We start from the raw sequence: 20505 nt of genomic DNA, 5'->3' as shown, positions 1-20505 counted from the left end.
TCAGGTTCTATTTTCAGTAGCGGTCATTGTCGTGGGACCATGATTTCTTGAGCATACCTTATGCAGATCACTCTGGTTGTAGTTTGAGCCGTGTGAGCTCATTCATGGTGTGTATTGGGTTGTAGTGGATGATTTATAGGCCATTTGGATGCATTGCAATCCTTATTAGATGCGTTGATAGGCCCAGATTGCCTTGTGGGATGCTATTTTTTAAGGACGCTTTGCACATAAATGCTATTTTATGCTGAGGGATAGCTTTGACACATTGCAGTTGATGCACCGATAGTGTTATGCTCTCTTGGATGAGATATTGTTGATGCATATGCCCATGGACGGTGTTTATGCTTGAGCCATTTGGCACTTATTGGCATTTTGGAGTGCCATTGCAGTTGGCATTTTCTTTTGGGCCAGATTTGCTCATATGGATGCCTAGTACATGCACATGAGTCAATTGTATCTTTTGATGCTTTGAGCTTTGAGTTTTGGTAATATTTCTCTCTATTGTGGCATATACATTTGGGTGCACCTGGTATTTGGTGTGATTCTCTTTTGCAGGCACTAGCATTTGGGATTTTTCTTTATTTGCATCATGGCATCCTCTTCCATGTCTAAAAAGGAGTTTTTCAGCATTAAAAAGTTTAATGGGACAAACTTTTCTTTGTGGAAAGAACAAATAAGGGATGTGCTTATTCAAAAGAAGCAGATAAAGCCCTTGCAAGGGATTGCAGCCAAGCCTGTAGCTATGTCCACAGATGAATCGAATGAGTTGGATGCACTGGCAAAGTCTACCATTAGACTTCATCTTGGGGAGACAGTTTATTTCACAGTAGTCATTGAAAAGACTACAGAAGCTTTATGGAAAAAAGCTATGTGCTACATATGAGAAAGAGACTGCCTCAAACAAAGTCTATCTCATGAAGAGATTGTTTGAGCTGCACATGAAGGAGGGAGTATTCATAGCTTTGCACTTGAATGAATTTAAGATAATTTTCAGTCAGCTTCAAGCTCAAAAGCTGATTTTTGATGCGGAAATGAGGGCAATATTTCTCTTATGCTCATTACCATCCTCATGGGATACTTTCCGTACTACTATCAGTAACTCTGCATCTGGTGGAGTGTTGAACTTTGATGATGTGGTTGGTAGCTTGTTGGTCGAGGAGATTAGATGGAAGTCAATGGAAGGCAATGAGCAGAATGCAGCCTCAAATGTACAAAGGGGCAGATCACAGTCCAGGGGGGACTTTCAAGAAAGAGGGAAGTCCCGTAGCAAGTCCAAGGGATGGAACATTGAGTGTCACTATTGCGGCAAGAAGGGCCACATGAAAAAGGATTGCTAGAAGCTTAAAAGAGAGCAAAAGGATAAGAAAAAGAATGCAAATTGGGGTGTAAATCAGAAGGAAGAGAGTCCAAGGGAGGACAAAGGAAAAGTGAAGATCAAGGAGATCAATGCAGTCACACATGATAGTGACAATGACATTCTCTTCATGTCTACTTTATCTGCAGAGTTGCTTACCAATTCAAATGATGCATATTCCTAGGATTGGATTTTGGATTCTGGTGCTTCATTCCATGTTACTCCCCATAGGGAATGGTTCTCCACTTATGACAATGGAAAGATAGGTTGTGTGCCTGACTACGCATGTGACATAATGGGATTAGGTGACATAAAGTTTTCTTTTGCAAATGGGTCTACATTTATTTTGAAAAATGTGAGACATGTGCCTAAGCTGACTAAGAGTCTCATTTCAATGGGTCAGTTGGATGATGTTGGTTTTCAGACCAACTTTGGTTTTGGAAGTTGGAAAATTCAGAAGGGGTCTATGCTTTTGGCCAGGGGTGCCAAGTGTGGGACTTTGTATCCCTTACATGTATAAGGGGTGTTAGATCATGTTGTTGCAATAACCGAGCAGCCAAGTACTTCTTTGTGGCATTGCAGGTTGGGGCACATGAGCCAGAATGGAATGAAACTCTTATGCCGTTTGGGTTATGTACCACATTTGAGTTTCTATGATTTTGAATTTTGTGAGCAATGTCTCTATGGGAAGCAGACTAAATCAGCCCATAAAAGAAGGGGAAAGAAGGAGTTTGAAAAGCTTGATTTGGTGCATTCAGACGTACGTGGTCCTATGCCTACACGGTCATTAGGTGGGGCTGAATACTATGTGACATTCATTGATGATGCAACTAGGAAAGTGTGGGCTTATGGTATAGCTCGGAAGAGTGATGTATTCCAAGTATTTTAGAAATGGCCCTTGGTTGAGAATCAGTCAGGTAGCACGCTTAAATGCCTACGGATTGACAATGGTAGAGAGTATCTCTTTCATGACTTTCAACATTTCTGTGATACACGTGGAATTAAGAGGGAGCTCACATCCCCTCGTACTCCAGAGAAAAATCCAATTGCAAAAAATATGAACCGTACCATTCAAGAAAGGTTGCAATGGAAGCTTTCCAATGCAAGTCTTTCTGGTGGTTTTTGGGCTGAGGCAATGAAGACTGTAGTGCACGTGATCAATAGATCACCTAGTAAGAGTTTGGATGGTGGTATTCTTGAAGAGGCATGGAGTGGCAAGAAGCCCTCTTACTCTCATTTGTGTATATTTGGGTGTGAGGCATATGCACATGTGCCAAAAGAACTTCGAAAGAAGCTAGACCCTAAGTCTAGGAAATGTATCTTTCTGGGTTATGGTGAAAGTGGAGAGATAGGCTATCGTCTCTGGGATCCAGAAGCAAAGAAGATCATACGTAGCCATGATGTAGCCTTCACTGAGAAGAAGATGCATAAGGCACCCATGAGGGATGTCGAAATGAGGAGAATCACTTTCTAGGATGTGAATCCACCTGCATATGTTGATAGACAGCAAGTTGTCCATGCACCAAATGTGCAAGAAATGGTACCACCAAGTACTCCCACAGGTATACAATCAAGGGTAGATGATGGATCATCTATTGGTGGAAATGATGAGCCAAATGTGGCTGATATGCAGGGGGGACAACAAGCTGAAATGCCCTTAAGAAGATCATCTAGAGTGTCTAGACCGCCTGATAGGTTTGTTCCAGGGGTAGACTATGTGATGCTTACTGATTGCGGGGAGCCTTCTTGCTACAGAGAGGCTATGATGCGTGAGGATTAACACAAGTGGGAGTATGCTATGCAATCAGAGATGAGTTCACTTATGAAGAATAAGACTTGGGACGTGGTTTCTTTGCCACATGGAAAGAAAGCATTGCCATGTAAATGGGTCTACAAGATGAAGGTCACAGGTGATGATGTGCCTAGGTACAAGGCCCGTTTGGTCACTAAAGGGTTTAAGCAAGAGAAGGGTGTGGACTTTGATGAGATATTCTCTTCAGTTGTGAAGATGACCACACTTAGATGCATGCTTGGACTAGTGGCAACAGAGGATATGGAGCTTATGCAGATGGATGTCAAGACAGCTTTCTTGCATGGGGATCTGCATGAGGAAATTTACATGGTGCAGCCGAAAGGCTTTGAAGAAAATGGCAAAGAGCATTTAGTTTGCCAGCTGAAGAAGAGTCTCTATGGTCTTAAGCAAGCGCCTAGAGAATGATATCAGAAATTTGATGCTTTCATTCGGTCCCAAGGTCTTAGAAGGAGTGAAATTGATCACTGCCTCTACACTAAAAGGGCTAAGGATAATAGCCTGATACTCCTGGCACTATATGTGGATGATATGCTATTGGCTAGCAAGAATACTTATGAGCTAGATGCATTAAAGGCCAAGTTGCATGAGGCCTTTGATATGAAGGATTTGGGACTTGCAGGTCATATTCTTGGTATGCGCATCACGCGTGATCGGAGTAGGAAACTCCTTTGGCTTTCACAGAAGGAGTATGTTACAAAAGTATTGCAGTGTTTCAATATGGAGGGGGGGAAGGCAGTGAGTACTCCATTGCCTCCATATGTGAAACTGAGTCATTTAAATAGTCCCAAATCAGATGAGGAGAGGGCCATGATGGCCAAGGTTCCTTATGCATCAGCGGTTGGGAGTCTTATTTATGCTATGATAGCTACTAGACTAGACATTGCATTTGTAGTGGGAGTTGTTAGCTGGTATATGGCTAATCCAAGAAAGAGGCATTGGGAGGCAGTTAAGTGCATCATGAGGTACATGAAGGGTACCAAGGACATGTGCATCTGCTTTGGTAGAGGAGACATGCGTGTACTTGGGTACATAGATTCAGACTATGTAGGGCATGTGGATAGTAGGAGATCCACTTCTGGTTATGTGTTCACCTTTGCAGGTGGTGAGTGTCGTGGATGTCTGGCACACAAAAGTGTGTTGCTTTGTCTACCACAAAGGCTGAGTATGTTGTAGCCATAGAGGGTTGCAAGGAGGCTATATGGCTTGATCGGCTAGTGGGAGATTTGGGGATTCATACGGGTGTACCGACATTGCATAGTGATTCCATGAGTACTATTCAACTAGCACGGAATCCGGTCTTACATGCAAAGACGAAACACATTGAGGTCAGGTACCATTTCATCAAGGAGGTACTTGAGGACAAGCGCATAGAGCTTGTCAAGGTTCATATAGATGATAACCCTGCAAATATGCTGAGAAAGAGTGTACCTAGTCAGTGGTTTGAGTATTGTCATGTATTGATGGGCATTGGATAGTTAAAGGCACATTGTCCTTTAAGTGGGAGGTTGTGGGGATTAAAGGTCACTGTGCCTTTACCCCAGTTATGTACAATACTCAAACACATATACAAATGAATGAAAAAGAAGATTAGGGTGTTCTGCACCCACCAAAATCTTGTGTGGCTCTCTGTTTCTCTCTCTCCCTCTTATGTTCTGCTTCCGTTGAGAGCACTCTCAATAAGGCACAAGCATATGCCACTTTGAAGTTTACAAATCTTGAAGGAGGAAGATTTTCCTAGTCATGTGTCAAATTGCTGCTCAGTTGTACTAGTAGTTCCCAAGAAATATTTGACCATAGTATGAGTCTATATCGATTATCATAACTCAATAAGATGAAAATTCTTGACTCCTACCAAGCGTTTCATCAATCGAATTTTGATAAGATGGAAGGAAAGGAGTCATCTACTTTTATAAACTATTTTGCATGAAACAACGAATCATCATGGCTCCTACAAACTCAACATGACACTCATGTCAATGTTTGGAGTTTTTACTAACCACATCATGATATTTGTGCTTATGAACACTCCTAGGACATACCAAAGGGTCATGAATGATTTCTTTGGGAACCTATTTTCACAAGATTTAAAAATATATAAATGATTTAACATTAGAAACATGAACCTTGGACCATTGGTAGGTTTTACGGTGTTGAAGGGATGCCTAATGCCCAGGGCCCTAAAGGGGGAACATAATGTGTAGAGGTGAAGGGCCTCATTAGCCCCATATAATGATAGGAACTATAAGAGGTTGAGGTCTTAAGAGGACTTTATTCCCTCTCAGAATTTTGGCATGGGGACTTTGCACATGGCTCCAATGTGGTTGGCTCTATGGCACGAAACCCACAAAGATTTTATCTAGTATTCGAGTAGGCCACATTACTAGTCATGATGATGACATGCAGAAAATGCATCACTCCTAAAATTCCACACATGTACTAGGAATGGAAAAATGACATCAGTGCCTCTCTAGGTGCTAAAAAAATGCAATGTCAATTTTGAGCATCTATATAATAGTTTGAACCCAGTAGAGAATACTACTATAGTACACAATAGTAAGGACGACCTATGCTACATGCCCACATGGGGTAAGTGAGGAAACACAGAGAATTTATAGCATGCAATCAGCTATCACAATGTTAGCCTACATTGTATCCACACAAAAAAGATGATTGACAATGCCCATGCTACCCACAATCAATGGAAACATAGCTACCCACAATGGTAGCATGCACTGTAGCCACATGAGGACTTGAGGAAGGAGACACCATGATAGGGATGATAGAGAGGAAGATAGAATCTTGAGAGCTAGGATAAGATTTGGGAGATCAAATAGGAAGCTAACAAAGTTGGAAATGTAAGAGGCAATGCCAATTGAGCTAATTTAACATTGTGCATGTAGAAATGAATCACTTGAGGTGGGCTACCATCATAATTGTTGGTGCATGTGATGCCTCAAAATATTTGATTTGGCCATCATGGACATGACACCACTCAATAATTTCTTTATTTTTATGTGGAGGTACCTCATGTGGAGTAGGCCTTAAAGTTGAGATAAGACTGATAGCGAGGGAGAGAGAGAGAGAGAGAGAGAGAGAGAGAGAGAGAGAGAGAGAGAGAGAGAGGAGTGCACACGATATAGCTAACTGTACACTAAGTTGTATTGAACATGAACAGGAAGATATACATGTGAAATTTAGGGTTAGGGTTAGGTTTTGCCCCTAATGCTCTAGAGGTATGCGATTTACACCATCCTCAACACTCTCTTAAATTGCATTGGGTAAGGAGAGGGTGCATATGATAGCATCCAAAACTGAAATGAAAGCTGAAAAGAAAGCAGAGTAGTATGTGCGTGTGTGAGCACAGTGAGTATGTAGAGGAAGCATGTACAATGAGTATATGTAGAGGAATCATGTACAATGAGTACAACTTATGATCCTATACATAAATGTGCAATTCCCCCTCTTAAGTTGTTGGTCATCCTTCACCTTTGGGAATAAAACCTAGAAGATAGGCTAAAAGGGAGAGAAAGGAAATGTGCAGAAAGTAAAGGCCACCTGGATCAAAGACTAGTCGATTCAAAGATGACTGCATGGAGAACTGTGTGTATGGTTGTGTGCTGAACATGTCATGTGTTGCCATGGACTATGCATCTACTTTGAAGAAGAGGCATCTAGATGTAAGGCTAGTCGATGTAGCAATGGTGATGTGATCCGATAGGTTGTGACATACAATAGTGTCACCAATCCAAAAGAATTGACAGCAATGGGAGAGGTATGCTATAGTAGAAGTATAATCTCTATTGAAAGATGCGGTGTCAAAGAAGACCACATAATCGGTGTGATCCAAGGACTAAAAATTTTAGGCCAAAGGTGCAAGTGTGATACACTATTGTGCTTATGAAGAGGCCCATAAAACTGATAAGATACAATGACCTATCAAACTCGTATGCTCAACTGCCATGAGATGGTCGCCTGATGTCTACATGGCTAAACATCCATCGGCATGGGATGTAGCAGCTATCGTAGGCTCAAGGTGGTGGAGTTGACAATATAAAGGCCTAGAAGATGGAAGTATAATTGAATATGCATAAGATGTCCCTAAGGCATATGAGAATGCTGATGAAGGGACTGATCTAAAGTCATGGATCCAACCACTCAGCTGCATCAAGTAAGGATTGCATACTACAGCCATAAGTGCATGCTAAAACACTGAGTCTCTCCAGGTTACGCTATACTACACTGGGGTAGGACTGCACTGATGCATAAATATCCTCATGTTGAGGAACGATCTGCTGATTGAAGGAGGTGGTGATCATTGGATTGAAGGGCGGTGCAATGCTGGATGACTGAGCTGATGCTGGAATGTTTGAAGACTAGTGTGTCAATCTGAACTACTCATAGAATCTATGTCCAAGGATATAATATGCTTCGTATCAAAGGTGAAAGCATCAGTGACGGATGCTGGAATGGAATCACTTAGAGAGCTGGATGCACTCTGGGATATATCTCCACATGCAGTTGGAGATGTGAGTGCCTCATATTGAGGACTTACCTGCTAAATAATTGCATGAACATAACCAAACTCTTGATGTGTGTCTATAGCATCTGTGGCAAAAGATGGAGTCAAATCCATGCATGAAGATGATGGCTATGCATCATGAGAATCAAACTGTGCTGATGTAGATGGGACTGCCTTGTACCGAGGACTTACCATCAAATTTGCCTCATGCTGAGGGCTTAATACCGAATGTGCCTCATGGTGAGGGCTTACTAAGAAATGTGCATGATCAAAAACTCTAGCTGATCCATGCTAAGATTTGAAGCATCTACATATGATCTCTCAAGACCAATGAGAATCGAGTCTACATCATAAAATGGTACATACCCTATGGCAATAAATGGTCAAAGAAGGTTCTCTTTCCACTCATGGATCTTGTCTCAAGTCATGACTGGTGTATCATCAAGTGTGTGATGTGAAGAGCTCCATGCTGGAGGTGTTTTGGTGCTCTATACAAGAGTCTTACCAGTGTACCGATGAGAGTGTCTACCCATGAGAACACTATGTGTGAGCTACCACTATGGGGCTTACACTAAACGGTCAAAACCAAGTCATGTGAGAACTGCGTGTATGCCAAGGATCAAGCTTGTAACGTAATGGTGACAATTGTGTGTCAGGCGTAGCCAAGAAGTTGCACAAGGCTGATGTGTATGTGTGGAAACCAATGCCAAAAAATAGTCAACAAAGTGTGACTTTACATGGGTGGTATGTGTGCGTACAAGAAGTATGCAACCATCTTGAATCCAAGGAAGATGACTCTTCCAAGTGTCAGAATGAGTGATGAACTGCCGAATGCCAAGATTGAGCTGGTGTCAGTGTGTACACGTTCAAACGGATGATAGATCTAATGGGACTAACACCCCTGGGAACTAATCGAGTAATGTGGCAATGGCTTGCTTGGCTTTGTGGAGTTGGATCTCCTCTATGACCGTGCTAGTCTCTACAACTAGACTACACATCGAAGCATCAAATGCAAAATTTTATCTGGATTCATTTTATATGCTTGGTGCATTGTAATGGATCAGGAGGTGGTTCCAATGATGAGAATTCAATGATTTTGGTCTATGGAAATTTCAAAATGCAGATTTGAGGTCCTTATCGCATAGAGCATTTGCAATCATTTTTGTTTTTTGGATCACCGCAAAATTCCTCCTGGATTAAAAGTTATGGCTCTCGAAAGGATGGCCAAACTTTGATTCCTAGAGGGGTGGTAAATAATGATGATGTGATAGTGGTGTTTACATGCTATTCCAAAAATGTGCCAGTGTGACAATGTGCCTAGGAAGCACTGATGACATCACCTATACATCCATAGTGGGACATGCTTGGCGAGGACCATGTGCATTATGGAATTTCCTTATCGCCATCAACTCTTTTAGACGTAGGATGCTTGGTCGTTCCTGGCATTGGAGGTGCATTTTGTGCATGGCATTTGTGTTTCTTGCAGGTGCCCTTTTGTGAACTTTTGGGTGAATGTAAAGAACTAATGTATTGAATGGGATTGTAGGAAAGTTTATGGCTTGGGTGGAGTGGTGTTCTCATGTATATGAGTTGGAAGTGGTATGGAGTATAGTTGTCATGCACTACACTCGTATAGATCATACGAGTCTGCTAGTCTACACACAAAGGTAAAATAAAACTAATTGGTGCCTTGCTTGGGTTCTAATCATGAAATGCAATTGTAACTCATTCTATTTTTGCCATATAGAGTTTCCACTTTTGAGCTCTTCTTGATACATAGACATGGGATGCGCCCATGTACATATGTGTTGGAGAGTATGACCCTTCGAGGGTATTTGCATGTAGGTGGGTGACGATGTGATATACAACTATTTGCCCAAAATGTCTATAGAAAGGATCCCAATAGGAGATGCATTGTGGGGGTGCTTCGAGAGAAGTCATACTTCCCTCACTTGCTTCATCAAGCTTCTTTGTTGTCCAGGGGGTGCGTCTCAAGTTGGCATGTGCCACCGCTCCCATACTCAAAGACATGCATGAGTACAGGCCATCTCTCTGCCACCATTGATATAGATGAGAGGCTTATCATGACTTATGTTTAACCCTTGCTTAGCAGGAGGAAGCAAGGTAGGGAGGAAATTGCAGCTACTGCCGGTGATATTGAGGTGGACATGAACACATGACCCAATTCGTTTAATGACTAGTGAGGCCTGTTATCACATAGAAAGGTGCTTTTTTTGGTGGGTTTTTCTCAGATGCTACTTCACTTAGAAAAACTTGCTTGGAGGATGGTAATCGGCATTAAGGGAGCCCCATTCGTTCATGTTGGAGACAATCATCCATTTCCAGTCAAAGCAATTGGTGACATACTAGTTCGCATTCCAAACATTAAGGTCCAATCCATTTGTAATGTCCTGTAGGTGCCAAGAGTAGCGATGAATCTCATGCCAATTCTATAATGTGCTACTCTTTTGGACATAGGTGTCATCCAATGTGGACTGGTTGAACCACTTCATGGATCTTGAGGTACGGATCCTTTTACATTCTAATATAGTCTTGAAATCCTTATACTTTTCAAGAAGTTTCAGAGTGTACTTTTTGGTATATGTCACAAATAAATGTGAAAATTATTTGCTATCATTGAGTGATGGCATATTGGTCACGTACACTGTAATATCATAGTGCACAATTTCATTGGTCTCTTGGATCTATAGTCTAACTCTTAGGAAGGTAATTTCTGTATTTTTCTCATAAAGGCATCCTTCACACAAATCTCTCTCTTTCATGTATGGGAGTCCATTGACCATGTTCTTGCATTCAACAATCTCTACACCTGGGATTTTCTCTTCTTCAATGGTGTGGACTTGATGTACCCCTTGGAATCATTGGCATTGAAATTTGTGTCACTAGAAAGGGTTGTGTCCCAACCATTATTGGTGGTGACAAGGAGACAAAAAGAAGAAACCTAACAAAAAATTTCTCCTACTCAAAAAGCAAAAATCTTGAGAGATAAAAGTAAGTCTAGTGTAAAAATAGAAAAATCTTGGTATCAAGCCTTGAGGTAATGGGTAAGATAAGAACAAGAAAAATTTGAGGTAGGCAAGAATGAATTTCTAAGCTTAGGAATCAATGAATGAGTCCACACCTCATGTAATTTATCAACTATGTTTTCTCCTTTCATGCTACTAGTGAGGATTGTGACAAATGAAAGATAACTCATTCAATAAATTCACTTAAAAGTTACAAAACATTGAATATTCATTCACACAAAATATAAGACATAGTATCACAATCATATCATAAGAATTACCATTGTATTGAATAAGTAAGAAAGTTGATCCCACTTGATATTATAATCGATGGAACGAAAGGTCACCCATCTCCCTCCCTTGTGTTAGCACTCTTGATCTTGGCACTCCAAGGTTTCTCCCCTGACACTTATGTGATCAAATCCTTAATTCATATTCTAGATGCATGTGCAATTATGCCTACATGACTCACACCCACATGCAATCATGGTATGAATTCAAATGCCATAGGCAACATCATCCAAGTTACATCCTTTTGAGTATAACAAGAGTTACATGTAAAGACAGGCCTATCTCTAAGACGTCTTTACACAAAATTATAGGTTCTTTGACCATCGATTGAACTTGATCTACTTGATATCCTATAAAAAAGAAGTCAAGGTTCAATAGAGAGGCTCTCTAGCTAGCCTAAGATTACAATAAACTAAGTCAATTCAAAGATTGAGGACAAAACCAATAAAACAAATCAAGGTCAAAGTAGATGATGACACAAGAGAAAGAGTGTGTGACTCAAGCACTTGAGAAAACCCCACCTAGACTTTGAACCATATGATATAACACATGATCTAGCTAAGATGCCTATCTTGGTGATAGCCTTGTAGGCTGTCGTGCTGTCGCTTGATGTTTACAAGATTGTTAGAGTAATTTTTAGGGGGGATGAAGCACCCACTTGAGTTTGTTTTATCCTCTAGGCCATCAACTATAGCATTTATGATAGAGGAGCAAACTTGTCCTCAAATTAAGTTTCAATCAAGTACAACAGGTAGTACTGGATGCTTTAAGAGGTACTCGGTCAAATGTTATGATCTTCAAAATTTATGGGAAACTAATCCACAAGCTATCAAATCAAGCATTCCAAACTCTTCATGTAGCAAGCAGATCACGTGTGGTCTCTAAAGGGATGCTTTAATGAGTTTCCATTGGGGTCTAAAGTGTAATTATGGATGGATGAGTGATGCTTCCAATATTCAATTTTGTTGTTTGCAACCACCAATGAAATGAATAATGTACAAACAACTCTTCTCCTGCGGATAGACTCCTTATGGCTACAACCACCATGTATCGTTGTATAGGACGAGGCATATAGTCAGCCTACATGTTCCTCATATATACAGTTCATCCTATCTTTATCTCCCATGGAGCTGTTTATAAATCTTGCCATGTTGCCTTGTGTATAAGGCTTGCCATCTACATATACCCAATTAGCAAAAGTTGCTCCCACCTCCTCTCTAAGAGATAGATCATTCATGCATAATCCATATGTTGACAAACTAATCATATATCTAGGTAGTAGATGCCAATCATCTCATGAATACTCAGGGCCACAAAATGGCATCAATGTGACAACATGATCACTCAGTACATAAACATCCCACAATATATATAATCCTCGACCAGCACCACTGGTAGTAGATGGAGCTATCATGTATCGATGACCCCAATAAGAGAACTCCTCTCAGTCACAAGGAAGGTCATGCTGTAGCCAAGCACCATATGCCTTGCGATCATAACTCCTTACAAGCTGTGCTAACCTAGAAGGAAGTGGATAGTCGCCAAAGGTCTCTGTCGTACCACCAGTACTTGTAGTTGATGGTGGACAGTCATCTCTTGTGCTAATATCTCGCTACAAGCGTAACATCTCATGCCTACAAGATGAGTCAAACGTCCACTAAAATTTCTAGAAATATCATCATGATCATGCGATGAATGTTCTTGCTCCTCCTCTTCAAGTGTGATTTGAGATGGTCTTGTCTCTCTGACCTAAAACGTCATTCATGTTTATATATTCTTAAGTTAGAAAATTATGAAGCAAGACAAAACAGTAGATCTTAAAAGAATGTATTAAAGATATATATACCGTGGGTATTGGTGCAACACGGCTACCTCCTGGTGCACCTGGCCATCTACCTCTAAACATCTCATGATCGCCACATATCCTTAATTTATGCTGGAGAAGGCCTTTGCAATCTACACACCAACATGTGCTCTTCTTCTCAAATCTACGCTAGGTATCTCGTAATGGAGAATCCTCCTATGTGGATGATGATGATGGTAGCTGCTGGGGGACATGGGTGCTAGGAGAGCCCATGTGTAGGTGGTGGTGATGGTATACTTGATGACTCATTTCCAGAATCCATATCCTATATGGAAAACAAACATGCCATACCATTTTTTTCAACAATTAGTACCTTATCTTTTCCAAACCATTACAAAAGCTATAAAAAATACTTTAATGAAAATAAAATTAAAATGAGATTCTATTTCAGTATACTAGTTTTACAAACCATATCTATGCAAACTATTAAAAAATACTTTATTGAATATATAATGTAAATGAGAATCTATTGAGCATAGTACCAACCATTGCGTAAGCTAGGAAAAAGACTTTAATGAATATAAAGTGCAAATGGAATTCTCTAGAGATCCCAAGTTTGCAAACCATTATCAAAGACAAGAAAACTCTAGTTTATTGACAATGTGGTACTTGTATTCTGTAATTAATGTCACCTTTTTTTCCTAGTTATACTAGTTTATGTGGATGTCTTAAATGTAAAACACTCTTCTCTTACATTTAGTAGATCCTAACATTTTTCAAGTTTCTATTATGATCGAATGTCGAAGAAAAGCAAGTGTGGAAAAGCCCACGAGACCTTTGAGTGTATCAAAGGCCTCATGGAGTTTCTTTTGTATAGAAATAAGAAACAAAAAGGTAACTTGTAACTCATTATATTAAATTTCATATTTCATATATTCACCTTGAAATTCATTGTACTTACAGACATCACAAGTGCCATTATTTTCGATACTTGATTTTTACCTGTATATCACACAAAAAATGTAGACATGAACACACCAAAAGGATGGAGCAGGAAAAAGAACAGAGAAGGGGATAGTGCAACACTTGGGCAAAGGAGGAAAGCGAACCTTTCTTGCTCAATTTGTGACTATAATGTAAGAAAACAATACAATGTTTGTGCTCAACAGATAATAGGATCTCGTATGCAAGAGAGAAAAGCACATAGTATGGAGAATCAAAAATTTGATTACTGTAAAACTGATACAATAGATGGCGCTGCCTCCCAGCCGTGCGCTCTTGTGTGAGAAGCTTCGATGGCACACTGGAAATAGTAGAGGACGGAGGCTGGATGCTAAGGAATCAGGGTTGCTATAGCCAGTGATGATGATGGGCTTCACAGGCTTGCTCTTATATAGCCACCAGTCGTAGTCGGTTAGACCCAATTGAGAGACCGACCTAGTCAACCCAAACCGACCAACTGGAATAGGCCACCGACCACACGTTAGAACCGTGGCACAGAATAGAGCCATCTGAAATCATCTGGGGCTCCAAACAGGCCTCGCAACTTGAGAGTGGGCTGCCCCTGGAAATGCTTCATCTACCCTCAGTGCGGTCAGTAATGGGATGCCTTCCCACACTTGCATGTAGCCTAGTTGGCAGTGTGCCAACTCTATCTGAAGCCGTCCAGCCATCAGGCCACACATGGCCCCCATCTGGTGTCCAAACTAGGACCTACCGGATAACCGAGCTACTCAAATGCCTTCTCCTCATATGGGGGGCTTACAAGTAGAGTTAGCTGGTTCCTCGGGGGGGTCACTATGTATAAACCCTCTATACCACATGCGTTCAAGGCATATTTCAAAAATCCCTTATCTGTAAATTTTTCATTAATAAGATGTACCCCTTTTCTATACAAATCTGTAAATTTTTTCCAAAACTATTTTAAATAGTCCCTTATGTATATATATTTCTGTAAATTTTAGAAATTAAAAATATCCTTCTGTTGAACTCATGTGATAGGGTTACATATGCTGAGTGACCCCCCCGAGGCTGGTTCCCGCGTAGTTACACGAGAGTGGAGCATTGATATCTAACACCCCCCCTCAATGTCCACCTGCAAGTGAACTTACTTTTTTGGCCCAATGCCAAGTCGATGAAGATGCCTCTCCAGCAAGTCTCTTCTAAGAGCCTTCGTGAAGATGTTCGTAGCATTCTCTGTAGTCGAATAGTACACCAAGTCGACCTCTCCATCCATGATGAGCTTGCGTACAAAGTGATATTGAATCTCAATGTGTTTTGTGCGAGCGTGGAACACAGGGTTCTTTGCGATTGCCATGCAACTATGATTGTCACATGATAACTGCGTAGGCTTTTTCTGCACTGCACCCATGTCCCCTAAAATCCTCCTCAACCACACTGCCTCACAAGAAGTAAAACATGTTGATTTGTACTCAGCCTCGGTAGAAGAAAGAGCAACTATAGGTTGCTTCTTGCTGACCTATCACACAGCTCCAAATCCAAGTGAGAAATAGTAACTTGTCACTGATCTCCTGCTATCCACATCTCCTACCCAATCCGAGTCACAGAATCTAGTCAAGATGTTGCCCTTGGTATAGGTGATGCCATAATCAAGTGTGCCTTTAATGTATTTCAGCACTCGCATCCCTGCCCTCCAATGGTTCTCCCGAGGCTTATTGGAAAACCTGCTTAGTACACTAGTCGCAAAACTGATGTCCAACCGCGTGTTTCACAAGTAAATCAAACTGCCCACAAGCCTTCTGTACCTCGCTTCATCCACCAGTGGTGATGAATCCTCGTTTGAGAGCTTCATGTCAACCTCCATAGGGGTGCCAACTGTCTTGCACTTAGCCATGCCAAATGCCTTCAGTATCTATCTAGCATACTTCAGCTGTGAGATGATCTATTTTCGCTCTTGCCAAACTTCAATCCCCAAACAGAAATGCATCAGTCCGAGGTCTATCATTTCAAACTCTCTTCCTAGCAATTGCTTTTTCTGCGAGATCTTTTCTTCATGGTTCCTTGTTATGACAAGGTCGTCCACATAAAGGACCATGATCATATACCTACCTCCTTCTCTATAGATATACAAATTTGCATCAGATGGGCTCCTCTTGAACCCGTTTTGCAAAAAGGAGGCATCAATCCGTTGGTACCACGCTCGTGGGGCCTATTTCAGCCCGTAAAGTGCCTTCTTCAGTTTACAGATGTTACCTTCTGAATCGGGGATCACAAAACGGTGGTTGTTCCACGTATACCTCCTCCTTGAGATCTCCATTTAGAAAGGCGGATTTTACATCCATCTGAAACATGGGCCAACTTTCCTGTGCTGCTAAAGCCAAAACACTATGAATTGTGGTTAGTCAAGCTATGGGACCAAAAGTCCTGATAATCAAAACTATGTACTGTGTGAATCCTTTTGCCATGAGCCGAGTCTTGTACTTATTCAACGTGCCGTCGGACCTGTACTTGGTCTTGTACACCCACTTGGTGCTGATTACCTTGCATTTTGGTGGTCGATCCACAAGGTCCCAAGTGTTGTTCTTCATTATGGAGCCATACTCCGACTGCATAGCCTCCATCCACCTATCATCACCCTGTGCTTCTTTAAGACACTTGGGTTCTTCAACACAGATCACCTCTGTCATCAAAGGGTAGTTGACCAAGTGTTCATGTGCCCTTCTTTGCTCCTCTAATCTCTTGGACCGGCAGTATTCGGATGGTTCCTCCTCAATGGCTGGAGGTTCTCTGCCATCCAAAAGCTGCTTTACCCACTTCGGCAATGACCATTGCCGTTGTGGTTTTGCAGGCTCTTCTTCCTCTTCTTTATCTTGAATCCTCCCAAGCACCGTTGGGGGAGTTTGGTCTGCTGTTAATGGTTGTACTGGATGGATATCCTGGTCCTAGTTGTCTGGGAAGGAAGCATCCTCCTCCGATTGATGTGGCTATTCTGAGAAGACCACATCGCGACTTACTATTACCTTCTTGGTAACAGGATTATAGAGACGGTAACCCTTCGCCTCTTCACTGTAGCCCAAGAAAATACACTTCCGGCTCTTCGGTTCCCATTTGGTCCTGTTAGCATCAGGGACATGCACAAAACAGTCACATCCAAAAACTCTGAAATGTGTAGCTGAAGGTTTCTTACCAGAAAAGGCATGCAGTGGAGTCATCCCGTTCACAACCTTCATGTAGCTACGATTCAAAATGTAAACTGCCGTGTTACATGCTTCAGTCCATAAAGTCTTTGGCAAATCTTTCCCTTTCATCATACTCCTGCCCATTTCACAGATGATGAGCGTCTTACGCTCTGCTACTCCATTTTGCTGTGGTGTATGTGGCGGGGGTTTCTACCTCTTGATCTCGTGACTTTTGCAGTAACTTTCGAATTCACTTGATGTGAACTCTCCATCTCTGTCTGATCTCAACTTCTTCACCTTCCTCCCCATTTCTTTCTCGACCATTACATGCCATTCTTTGAACTTACTAAAAGCCTCATCTTTAGTCTTCAGGAAGTATATCCATATCCTTCTATTGTAGTCGTCGATCAGTGTCATGAAGTAGTAGGAACCACCCAAAGCTTCCGTCTCCATCTTTCCGTAGAGGTCTGTGTGAACAAGCTCTAGAGGAGCCTTTGCCCTGTTGGCCTCTTTAGGAAAGGGCTGCCGATGCTGCTTGCCCATCATGCAAGCTTCACATACATCGGGCAGATTTGTAATTTCTGGTAGGTCTGCAATCATTCCACTTTATGCATCTCCTTTAAAGAACTAAGGTTTAGATGACCAAAACTCTCATGCCACAGCTAAGTGTTGCTCACATCGACTTGAGCACTAAAAGCTGAGAGTTCATAGATGTTGTTGCGCCTTGTACCTTTACCAATGACCTTCCCTTGAAGATCTGAAATCTGTGCAGCATTCTTATCGAAGTGAACTTTGAGGTCCCAGATTCGTGATTGCAAAAACGGACAAGTTCCTCTTGATATCTGGCACATAAAGAACATCAGACAACTGTTTGACAACTCCATCTGACTTGAGAGCAATTGTACCTTTTCCTTTTGCTGGACATTTTGCATCATTCCCAACTGCTACCAGGATGTCATTCCCTACCGAATGTAGAGAGGTATAACAATCCTTCCGACTGGTCATGTGGTGCGATGCACCACTATCAATAATCCAAGGTTCATCTGCAGGTACATGAATTGCCTCCATGCAAATCTCCTCAATTGCTACGAACAGCTCTACTGGTACTACCTGTGTGCTGTTGTTGGACTCTTTCTTTACTCCATTCTTCTCATCTGCAATCTTCTTTCGGCACTCATTTTGCTTGTGCCCTGCCTTACTGCAATAGAAGGACTTGATCTTCTTCTTTCTCTTTTTATCATCAGAAGAAGATGGGTTACTAGAGTCCTTACCCTTACCTTTCTTTGATCCAGCCAAGAAAGTCGAATCTTCTCCAGTCCTCGTCTTTTGACTCATCTCCTCCTCCAAAAGCATTGCGCTGAAATCCTCAAAGTTGAGGGGCAAATTTTTGTTCTGTGTATTCAGCGCCGTAACAAGACCATCATACTTTGGTGGGAGAATCCGTATGCACCTTCGTGCTAGATTCTCACTGGTGATGGTGATGCCAGTCGCAGTTATCTGATCGCACAGATTCTTTACCCTGGTGATGAACTTCTCTGTCATTTTCAGACAATTTCTCGTTCGTGAGTTGAGTTTCCAGATTCTGAATCTGCATCTGATTTGTGGTCTCGTACCGATTTTTCAAGACCATCCATGCCTCCTCCACTGTGGTGACATGTTGAATTAATGCCATGATAGAATCACTTACACTATAGATAATAGAATACAACGCATCTGCATTTCTTCTTGTCCACGCGAGAATCTCATCCACAGTTGGTACTATCTGTTGTCCTGCATTGGCTGGATTCATCTCGCAATCGACTTCACGTCCACCCCAGTAGTAGTATCCCAAAGCTCGTATGCGCTTAGGATGGTCTTCATCTTGAACTTCCAGAGTGGATAGTTAGTGCCGTCCAACTTTTCGCTTTCGCCAAACGATGGGATTCGCAGTCTTGCGGGCTGGGCCATCTCTCACAATCTGCTCGCAAACAAAAACACACTACCAAATCTTCTTGCTAGAGCCCAAGCTCTGATACCATGTAAGAAAACAATACAACGTATGTGCTCAACGGATAACACGATCTCGTATGCAAGAGAGAAAAGCAGATAGTATGGAGAATCAAAATTTTGATTACTGTAAAACTGATACAATAGATGGCACTACCTCCTAGCCGTGTGCTCTTGTGTGAGAAGCTTTGATGGCGTGCTAGAAACAGTAGAGGATAGAGGCTGGATGCTAAGGAATCGGGTTGTTGTAGCTAGTGATGATGATGGGCTTCACGGGCTTGCTCTTATATAGCCACCAGTCGTAGTCGGTTGGACCCAATTGAGAGACCGACCCAGTCAGCCCAAATCGGCCGACTGGAGGTCGGTCTCAAAATAGGCCACTGACCACACGTTAGAACCATGGCACAGAGCCATCCGAGATCATCTAGGGCTCCAAACGGGCCCCACAGCCCGAGAGTGGGCTGCCCCGGGAAATGCTCCATCTACCCTCAGTGCGGTCAGTCATGGGATGCCTTCCCGGACTTGCATGTAGCCTAGTTGGTAGTGTGCCAACTCTATCTGAAGCCGTCCAGCCATTAGGCCACTCATGGCCCCCATCTAGTGTCCAAACCAGGACCTACCGGATAACTGAGCTACTCAATTGCCTTCTCCTCCTATGGGGGGCTTACAAGTAGAGTTAGTTGGTTCCCACATAGTTACATAAGAGTGGAGCATTGATATCTAACATATAAGTATATTTTAAAAATATTATTTAACTCATATTCCATATTTTTTTGAAATAATAATCTTGAATTTAATGCAAGGAAAGGATTATGGATGGGACCCTACAAAGGAGGAGATGGGACAGGCTACTCTACTTGGATATCGTGCTCTTTGTAGAAGGCTATGTGAGATGGGCGTCATGCTTTGCCGGTGGTATGTAATCATATTATTGCTTGATTCTATATATATTTCTTACATTATGTTTACTTCAAAAACTCATAGGCTTTCTACATGCATGTTTTTGTTTTAACTGCTTAATCGGGTAGGGATCTCATGGAAGCTTGTAGATTCATGACATATAAATGGATCTAGTATGTGGTATATTGGGTGCAGGAGGTAGAGCGAGAGGAATTTGAAGAGGATAGGAGGCAACAAGAGCTGCACGAGAGGGGCAAGAAGATGACAGAAATGGTGATGGAGATGAAATTGGCGATGAACATGCTAGATCAGCAGATAACGGTTCTAGTGGAGATGGTCATGGTGCCGGAGGTGGTGATGGTCTAGGTGGTGCAGGATGGAGCAGGGCTGGGATATTGGAGATGAGGGATGGTATCTCTAGTACTAGCTGAGAGAGTGGGATTGAGGTCCCATTATGTGTACTAGCTAGAGACATATAGGCGTAATTGTCCTTGTGTGAACTTTTTTATGTTTAGATCATTAGTATATTTACTTACTTTCATTGTATGTTTGCATCTATAACTAGCATTCAAATTTATTGTCTTTTAATAAAATCAAATATAAGTTACAAAATAAAATAGTCTAGCAAGTTAGACTGCCTGGCGCAATCAATACCATATTTTCTATGCTTCAT

Source organism: Dipteris shenzhenensis, chromosome 9 (genome assembly GCF_047967505.1).
Source record: "Dipteris shenzhenensis isolate YYH24624 ecotype China chromosome 9, Dip_SZ_1.0, whole genome shotgun sequence".
Lineage (NCBI taxonomy): Eukaryota > Viridiplantae > Streptophyta > Polypodiopsida > Gleicheniales > Dipteridaceae > Dipteris > Dipteris shenzhenensis.
This window is presented reverse-complemented; position numbering follows the sequence as displayed.